The following is a 10,064-nucleotide window of genomic DNA, read 5'->3' on the forward strand; positions in this document are numbered from 1 at the left end:
AAACAACTTTTGCCCTCTACATCACAACCTACATAATCCCACTACACAAAGACCAATTACTTGGGCTGGTACAGAGAATTTGCTTTAGAAAGTGTAAACTTATGTAAATTACATATAATATACTTCACTCTCCAAGTCTCTCTTGTTTACTGTATTTCCCTCTGTCACACAGTGAGCTCAGCTTTTAAGGGGTTCTAGTTCCAGTTTCAGTCTGAGCCTGGCCCCGCCTACCCACTGAAATCATGTGACCGAACAGGTGACTAAAAGCAGGTCTGCTGGGAAGTACAAGTGCTCCCTGTGAGAGCTGATCAAAAAGTGTGTGCATGTGTGTGAGGGAACTTTGCAAAAGAATTCAAAATTGTGAAGCTGTTTCTGATGGAACACTTTTCATTTTAAACATTTATGAAACATTTTTTCAATTTTTTTTTACTTTTCAAAATTTGTATTCAGAGCCTCCATCATTTTCCCCTTTCTACCCTTTGTTTGTTCTTTTGCCAATGAGTGCAATAAAATTAATGATATTCAAGGTGTTTTCTTTTTTACTTTTTTCTTTTTCCACTCAATATCTTTTCAAAACATCTCCAACTTTGGAAAAGGTACAGAGATGCAAAAGGAAAATTAAGCACTGTAACTCTGTAACATTTTAAAACTTCTCCAACTTTGGAAAAGTTAGAGTTGCAGAGTGGAAAAAGGATAGGAAAAATGTAGAAAAAAATCACCCCCCAAAATCCTAGACATCATTCATTCCACTGCTTTCAGAGAAGGCGTGGGGGAAGAGGAAAAGAATAAAAGGAGGAAAGGAAGAAAAATAAAGAACTGATATTTTTTCAAACACTGAAATAAAATAAAATTTTCAAATTGATAAAAAATATTCATTTTGTTTAAAAAATTCCCATTGAAAAAATTGCATAAAACATGAGATTTTTCTAATAGAAAATGATTGTTGACAAAGCTCAATTTTTCAGTGGGAAAATATTAGCTCCACTGAGTGTCCCTTAGCAGGGAAAGTTCAGATAGGGAAATACTGGCTATGAGGCTTTCCAGAAATGGGGAAGTGAACCTGGCTGAGAGAGAGCTGGGAAAGGACCCTGAGAAATATATGTCAAGCCAAGAGGCCTAGAGGTGAGCTATAGAAGAACTCTGGGGAAAGATTTGGGTACTGGGAAAGTCAGAAGAGAAGGTCTGACCAATGGCAGGCACCATAGGAAATGGCCTTGGGAGACAGTGGAGCCTGGTGGTTTTGAATTAGGGCAGACTGCTGTCCACAATTTAGAGTCTTAGGGCTGGGACACATGGTAGGGAGGGTACAGGCTGCCATACGGTGACACTTAAGTAAGCAGGGCAGAACACGTGCACTGAGGAGACAAAGGACTGTTGAGCCTCAAGAAGGGCTGAAGATGTGGTTTTGGGTTTGAATTATTTTGTTGTACCCTGCAAGGTGAGGACTTTTCTTGGCCAAAGCACAAAATCATCAACAATCCCCAAATCAAGTGTCCAGCTAGAGGTGAAAACTGAGGTCCAGATGACGTGATGCCACACTGGATCAAACACTGTAGTGCCACCATTACATTTTCATTGTAACAAGAATAATACGAATAGCAACTCAGGGATGAAGTCACATTCTCTTTTTTCATTAATGTGGACCTGCTTCTTTAGATTTGCAGTTCTGAGGGTTCTGTAGTAAATTTTATCCTTAATTAGATGTCATACAGCGTATATTATGGAAAATTTTATCTATTGCTTAGGAAAACTAACCCATCTGGTGACGTGCTGTGACTGGGGCAAACACATGCATAATTCTATATTTTTGAAGGAAGCGATATAGATTTATGATTTAATTATGCATATCTATGGCAGACTGTACTATAAATTTAGGAATAATTTGTTTTGATTGCTCACTGGAAAATTAGCATCATTCCTAACAAGAAAGAGCATGTTTACAACAGAAACCTGCTGAGATAAAATGCCTTAAGAACTAAAGATCCTGGAAAGAATGTTAAATCTTATTACACGATAAGTAATTGAAGGAATGCTAATTCTGTGTTTACTAGAAATGACTGTGACATAAACAGCTAAATATAAAGCTACTGCAGGGGTGCTGATAGTTAGCATTTTTGTAGCAAAGTTATATCAGTCCTTTTACTTTCTTTACATGAGCATTTATAGTCATTCACACAAATTAAGGAACAGACATTATTATTGTATAAAGTCTGAATACAAGCACCATATCGTGAAGCAAGGATTCATGATTTTATTGTGTACTATTATGAGTGAAACAATGGTGCTTTGTTTCACTCTAGTACTGGAGAACTCATTGCAATAAGGTATTAGCAAGGCTAAGAGCTCAGAGGGAACAAAAAAGCTTGAACTCTTATGGATAACAAGAACATCCAGAGTTACAGTCATAAAAACTGTAATCCATGGTAAGTATATATGAGAGCAATAAACAAACAAGAAAACAAGGAGTTTGGAAGGAATAAACGCCACATTCTTCAGGACATAAGCCACCTCCTAATAACGAAGGTTAGGAAAAAACATTCTCTGTGTGCAGATTATTTCATAACTTTCTATGGCTGACTTTTTTGTATCTTTCTCTGAATCATCTGGTACCAGCCACTGTGGGACAGGATACTGGATGAGGTGGACAGTTGCTGATTCAGTATGACAATTCCTATGGCAAAGATGTTCTCTGTGGAAGGGGAAAAGATATTTGAGAAATACAGATATCAAGGTCTTTTATAGCATTCTGCCATTATTTTTAAATGAGGACATTTCCCCAAGATACTCTTTGAACTTCAGATCAAGATAAGAAGGCATAAGCTACAGCCTCATTTGGTGTAAACTGGCATAGCACCACTGACAGTGGAGAAAAAATACAAGAAAAAATTACAGGTATAGCAACAAAGTGAAACCTACCACTGAATGAATAAATGCAATAAATGAAAGCCCACAACTGACCTGTTGAGTCCACCATCCACTAATACTTTCTCTTGGGTTAAAAAAGTTAAACTAAGAAACATAAGCTGTTAGGATTGTATATGCTAACATGGAGGGTGATTCCTGTGTAAAACAATAAAGGGGGGTGGTGGCATGACCCACAGCCTTCAAACCCAGGTCTGCAGTGTTTCAAGAAGGAGGAACATTCCATGTGGCAGTCTGTTGACACTTGTGTACCCGGGATCCATGAAGTTCAGCCCCATTTAGAGGCTCTACTCCTGCAGTCATATTGGTTGAGTCCCAAACAGCTGATTGGCCTGCATGCCCTACTTAAAGCAGCACCAGGAACAGGAAACTGTCTGAACAATTGGCCTCTGACTCTGGTTCCTAGGGGGACTGGGTGGACTCTGGCTAGCATATGGGAGTTCTCCACCTGTTGTGTCTCCTATTGTGTTCTCCAGGAGGTGAGGGCAGCCCTAACACTCACCTCTTGTGTTTTCCTTGAGTGGGTCTTGTGTGAGAGTTCTCCCTACCAACCCTGCCCCATCTCTGTCCCTCTGGACCGTCCCATTGGGCTCCTGCCCTGTGAGCCTCCCCAGCCACCCCCGACACACCATCTGAGCTGGATGCCAGACATGCAGTTGGTCCATCTCTGAACTGCACTCAGGAAACAGCTATATGTGCTTGGATTCCACACCCTTCATGTCCTGCCCTGACACCAAGAGGTGGGACCTCCTACCACTCAAGGAGGGTGAGGAATCCTGGTGGGCCAGTCTTTATTCCACTCTGGTTCCATGGCCCACTGGGGATATTGGTTGTCATCTCCTTCATGGAGCCATGAGCATGGGTGCATAGTGGCGTGGATCATAACCTCCCCAACACCTGTTCCTTCTGTGGTGAGAGGCAGACTCTGGGAGAGGGAGTCCATTTACATCAAGTGCACAAGGTTGCAGCCCCTCTTCCAGCTACTCCAGAACCTCCTTCTCTGGTTCTGGCTGCACTTCTCCCCACACCTCCTGATTTGCACACACTGTATCTGTGGCCACACACAGTTGCGAGACATCATTGTCAGCCTCCTCTTGGCCATCTACCATAGCAGGAGAAGGAAGCTGGATGTGGGATTGCTCTGTGAACGTGGGACCTACTTCTGACCTTTCTTCAAGTCATATCTCCAGGCAGAGTTCCTTTGGGCTGTGTCCACTGGCTTCCTGGACACCTTCAAGGAGAAGTGGGCACTGTCCAGGGTTCTCTGCTTGGTGTCCCCCTCTGGATCCCTGATTTTTAACCTGTGACCCTCACTCCTGTCCCTGTTTTTCATTTGTTGTCCCTTGAACATATGTGATGTCTAGGTCTGGTGGCTCCTCTCCTTAGGCTAAGGGAGGAGGCCTTTAGATGGGGCAGACTTCTGCCCACCCATCCCCAGTCCTTCAGTAGGTTCTCCTGCACCTACTTGATTTCCTGGTGTCTGATTTGTGCTTCTGTCCAGTTTGTCTCCTGCTTTTGGTCTCCTGGTATGCTGACCCAGGTGACTACTGTCTTGTGACTGTGAACTCTGGCTCTGACTACTAGTTCTGGCTGTCCACGACTTGTGCCATCTGTCATGGCAAGAACTTACCATGCAAGCTAGAACCAACTCAAAAGATAAAGGAATGATGGAACTTTAAAAAGCTTCTGTATACTGTGATTTTAAATTTTTACTTCATATTCTGTAAGATAAAGAACAGCTGGTGGACTTTGGTGTCATACCACTGAGGTCAGTGGCTTTATGCTTATTTGTACTAACCGAGGATCTGGCCTTCAAAATATGATGGCTAAAGTTTGCCTTTAGTTGTTTGCACAGCATTTCTGTGGAAAACTGAGATTTTTTTTCTCCTTTTGCAGCAGCACTTGATTGGCTAGGTGCATTGGAATTGATCCAAAGCCAACTGAAATCCATTGTTTTCAATGGACATTGGGTTGAGTGCATTGTTCTTAACAGGAGCTATGCACCTTCTTCTGAATAATCAAGTTTTGGTAATTGCTGAAGCCAGGATACTGGTTTATCAATTATTCCAATAAGAACTGTGCTTGAGGTCTGAAAGCAGAGTTTGACAGCTAGGCAATATTTTGAAAGATAATTGTTATACCCAGTAATGTGCTCTTCTGTAGCTCATGCACATAATAGGATAGTTTTAATAAATTCCATAGATTGAGATTGTCTGCATATGTGGAACAAGATCTGCATGTTGTTGTGTAAGAATCGTTGAATTGCTATAAAGGATGGAAATATGATTTGAGTGAACTGTGAATTTTTTTCTCATTAGATTTGCTGGTTTTCATTGTATTACAGGATTGTAGGATGCAAATATCAATATATTTTTTCTCCTGATTATGATCCCATTAATGTACCTGACCATTATAAACCATACACATTTTCCAGATACCATGTTGACCATTGTCAATGGCAAATGAAGTTTGCAATCAACATCTCTAGTAATTTAAGAAAGGTATGACACTGTTATGTACAGAAAAACAGGAGGAAATGTACAAAATGTATTTCCAGAAACTCTTGGTAAATAAAGAGATTTGGAACTAGTACAGTGTAAATCTGGCGTAATTTTAGGACATATTTACTATAGACTTTCAACTAAGTATGACATAATTCCTTCAACTAAGTCTTTATAAATTATAGTTTGTCTCTGATTTTAAATCGTCTTCTAGACTATGAAGAGAATATTTAATCCTTATGAAGGTTTTATCTTCCAGTGTCACAAAACTTGTTTTATGTATTCACCCATGACCCTCCCTCCTCTGACAAAACGAAAAAGGAACATGTACTACATCAGTCATCCTGGGCCAGACTGTGGCACTGAGTCACTGTCCTGCATTGGTGGGAGTTGTGTGGTTTTGTATCATTCCATGTATAGTGGTATGGCATGGAAGACATTCTGAACTCATCAGTGTGTGGGAGAGGGTAGAAATTACTGTACCTCTTTAAGGAGTGCAGCACACTCAGCCAGGAAACTGACCACTACAAGATGAGGTGATGCTTGCACAGCCAGACTTCACTTGCTCTCTGTCCCTCTGTGATAATTTCAGGAACCTGTTCAACTTTTGAATTTTGGTTGATATTATGAAGTAGTTATTTTGAAAATTACTGTATTGTTGAATATACCCATGTAAATGTGGAATTCACTACTGCTGACAGTGCTGTGAACACACCTCTGGCAGCCCAAGGACATAGATTGGTAACTGGCTCTTAAATGGTCACTTATTCAGGTGGAAACACCTGAATGACAAGGACCATAGGCTGGGAGAAACTACTTCCTCCAATTTATCTACAGAGAGGGAGTTAAAAAGGACTTAACGGGGAAGGCTTTGGAGAGACTAAGTTAGGGGCAGGAGAGGGGAAGAGAAAGGCATGCTTTTGTGACTAGATGGCTAGTTAAATTGTGTTACCAACCAAAGTCAGAGCAAACTGATCTAGAGACAGGGGCTCTATAACTGGAAGATAAGCCATGTACTGCAGGAGAAGGATCCTGGATGTGCCCAGAGGACTTTGACCCAGCCCAAACTATGCTCTGAAATGGTGAGGAAACTGAGGCAGGGGAATGTGTGAAGGTGTGATTGTGTGGGGATATGTCTGTATCATTTATGAATTCTTTGTGAAACTGTGACCAATGTATATCTCTGTCAGGCTGCAAACTGCATTTTGATTGAGCAGCCTTTTGACTTCTCTATCATCTATCTGCATCAAGGTTGAGTTGAGATCCCAGAGTCTGGTGGTAAGGGAATAACAAAGGAGAAGAGTTGAAGTTAAGTGTTTTGACTACTGAAACATAACTGCTCTAGACAAAGGATGAGCTCCCAACTCAGGGGAAGTGGTTTAGTGGCAGGGAGGTCACCTGGGCAATGAAATCATCTGGAAGGGGTCTTTGTTCATGCAGGGAAGCTGGCAAGGATGTCACTTGACCCAGGAGTTTTAAAAGGGGCAGAAGCTGGTCTGCTCAGGGACCATTTTCTCCAGTCCATGAAAGACATAACACTGACCATGTGATACTTTGCCTGCCTGGATACTGATAATTCCTAAGGACTCCCAAGACAGGGGTGAGATAGAAAGAGACATGCAGGTAATGTTTATTGTTTTGTATGAGCTGTATTCTCCTGTGCTTTGTATGATTTAGGCCTGGTCTACACTACGCGTTTAAACCGATTTTAGCAGAGTTAAACTGATTTAACGCTGCACCCGTCCACACAACGAGGTCCTTTATATCGATATAAAGGGCTCTTTAAACTGGTTTCTGTACTCCTCCCCGACAAGAGGAGTAGTGCTGAATTTGGTATTACCATATCGGATTAGGGTTAGTGTGGCTGCAAATCGACAGTATTGGCCTCCGGGCGGTATCCCACAGTGCACCACTGTGCCGCTCTGGACAGCAATCTGAACTCGGATGCACTGGCCAGGTAGACAGGAAAAGCCCCGCGAACTTTTGAATTTCATTTCCTGTTTGGCCAGCGTGGAGAGCTCACCAGCACAGGTGACCACGCAGAGCTCATCAGCACAGTAACAATGCAGTCTCCTGAGAATCGAAAAAGAGCTCCAGCATGGACCGCACGGAGGTACTGGATCTGATCGCTATATGGGGAGAGGATTCTGTGCTAACAGAACTCCGTTCCAAAAGACGAAATGAAAAAACATTTGAAAAAATTTCCAAGGCTATGATGGAGAAAGGCCACACCAGGGACTCAGTGCAGTGCAGAGTGAAAGTTAAGGAGCTCAGACAAGCCTACCAGAAAACCAAAGAAGCAAATGGAAGGTCCGGGGCAGGGCCGAAAACATGCTTTCTACGCTGAGCTGCATGCAATTCTAGGGGGGTCCGCCACCACTACCCCACCCCTGTCCGTGGATTCCGAGGTGGGGTGGTAATCTCAGCCATGGCTGAGGATTCTGCGGACAGGGAAGATGAGGAGGAGGAAGAGGAGGACGAGCTTGCAGAGAGCACACAGCACTCCGTTCTCCCCAACAACCCAGGAGCTTTTTCTCACCCTGACGGAATTACCCTCCCAGCCCTCCCAAGCCAGTAGCCCAGACAATGAAGCCATGGAAGCGACCTCTGGTGAGTGTACCTTTGTAAATATAAAACATGGTTTAAAAGCAAGCGTTTTTTAATGATTGATTTGCCCTGAGGACTTGGGATGCATTCGCGGCCAGTACAGTTATTGGAAAAGTTTGTTAACATGTCTGGGGATGGAGCGGAAATCCTCCAGGGACATCTCCATGAAGCTCTCCTGGAGGTACTCCAAAAGCCTTTGCAGAAGGTTTCTGGGCAAGGCAGCCCTTCCGTCCACCATGGTAGGACACTTGACCACGCCATGCATGTAGCAAGTAATCTGGTATCATTGCATGACAAAGCCTAGCTGCGTATGGTCCCGTGATTGCTGGCATTCAAGCAACATCCGTTCTTTATCTCGCTGTGTTATCCTCAGGAGAGTGATATCGTTCATGGTAACCTGGTTGAAATTCAGGAATTTAATTAAGGGGACAGAGATGGCTATTCCTACTGGGCTGTTTGCCTGTTGCTTAAAAGAAATCCTTCCTTGCAGGTAGCCAAGCGGGGGAGGAAGGGGGGGTAATGGCGCTGAGCTTTTTCACGTTTGGCTAGCAGGGATCTTCCTGCTACCAGCCACGCGGTGGGGGGGAGGGGGGTGATTAGCAGTGATCATCCCAGATACCAGCCAATGGGGGGAGGGGATCATCCCAGAGAATTGGATGGGGGGTGGTTTCTGCTGCTGCATGTTAACAGGAAAGAAGCAGCACTGAACGGGCTTTGCTTGGTATTTGGGAAAGAGAGGGCACTGTGTATATGAAGGCTGCAGAAGCCGAAAGACAATGGCTTACCATGGCCGCATGCAAGCTGAATTCTGCTGCCCGGACCTGCGTCTGTGAGATCTCTAACACCAGAGCCGCAGGCACTCTCAATATTAAGATGCAAAATGCGACCTTGTAGTGAAATCACATGTGCTATGTAAGGTGAAGTGTTGTTCACTGTGAAAGAGTATAAGCATTGTTCTGTAAAATGTATCTTTTTAAATACTTCTCTCCCTTTTTTCCCTCCCCATGCAGCTGCAAATTTTTCAAGCCTCCCTACTCCATCCCGAAGGCTATCTCAGATAAGGCGGAGGAAAAAAAAAAGATGCGAGACGAAATGTTCTCGGAAATCATGGAAGTAACCGCAATGAAAGAGCTCATCTGAATGAGTGGAAGGACATGGTATCAAATTACAGGAAAGATGCCAGTGAACGTGAGGACAGGAGGGACCAACGTGAGGATAGGAGGATGAACGTGAGGAGAGGAGTGATGCTCGAGATGAGAGATGTCAGCAGGAAGATCAGAGGTGTAGGCAGGAAGATCAGCAATGGCAGGATGCAACGCTGGGGCTGCTGCGTGATCAAACTGACATCCTCCGACATCTGGTGGAGCTTCAGGAACAGCAGCAGGGTCACAGAGTGCCGCTGCAGCCCCTGTGTAACCACCCTCACCACTCACCATGTTCCATATCTTCCTCACCCAGACGAGTAAAGAACACATGGGGGAAGGCTTCGTGCACCCCTGCCCACTCCTACCCCGTGGACAGCCCAACCAAAAGGCTGTCATTACTTTGAATATTTTTAGTGGCCTTTTCCTTCCCTCTATCCTCCTCCCAAACCACACCCGGATACCTGTCAGTTCTCTCCCTCTTTTTATAATGACTTTTTAATAAAGAATACATGATTTTTAAACGATAGTGACTTTATTTCCTTAGCAAGCTGTAATCGAAGGGGAGGGTGGGTTGCTTACAGGGAATGAGTCAATCAAGGGGGGGTGTTCATCAAGGGGAAACAAACACAGCAGTCACACCGTACCCTGGCCATGATGAAACTCGTTTTCAAAGCTTCTCTGATGCGCACCGCTTCATGGTGTGCTCTTCTAATCGCCCTGGTGTCTGGCTGCGCGTAATCAGTGGCCAGGTGATTTGCCTCAGCCTCCCACCCCGCCATAAAGGTCTCCCCCTTACTCTCACAGAGATTGTGGAGCACACAGCAAGCAGCAATAACAATGGGGACATTAGTTTGGCTGAGGTCTGAGCGAGTCAGTAATGTGCGCCAGC

The 10,064-nt window shown here is 43.9% G+C and overlaps 1 long non-coding RNA gene across 1 annotated transcript; it reads left to right on the top strand.

The window, feature by feature from the left end:
- The first annotated feature begins 7,113 nt into the window (after positions 1–7,113).
- On the top strand, positions 7,114–9,513 carry LOC142046744 (uncharacterized). Its single transcript, XR_012655746.1, has 3 exons — positions 7,114–8,033; positions 9,041–9,259; positions 9,301–9,513. It is a non-coding gene; the product is annotated as an uncharacterized LOC142046744 (long non-coding RNA).
- Positions 9,514–10,064: the final 551 nt, after the last annotated feature.

The sequence above is a fragment of the Chelonoidis abingdonii genome, chromosome 1 (assembly GCF_003597395.2).
Source record: "Chelonoidis abingdonii isolate Lonesome George chromosome 1, CheloAbing_2.0, whole genome shotgun sequence".
NCBI classification, from domain to species: domain Eukaryota; kingdom Metazoa; phylum Chordata; order Testudines; family Testudinidae; genus Chelonoidis; species Chelonoidis abingdonii.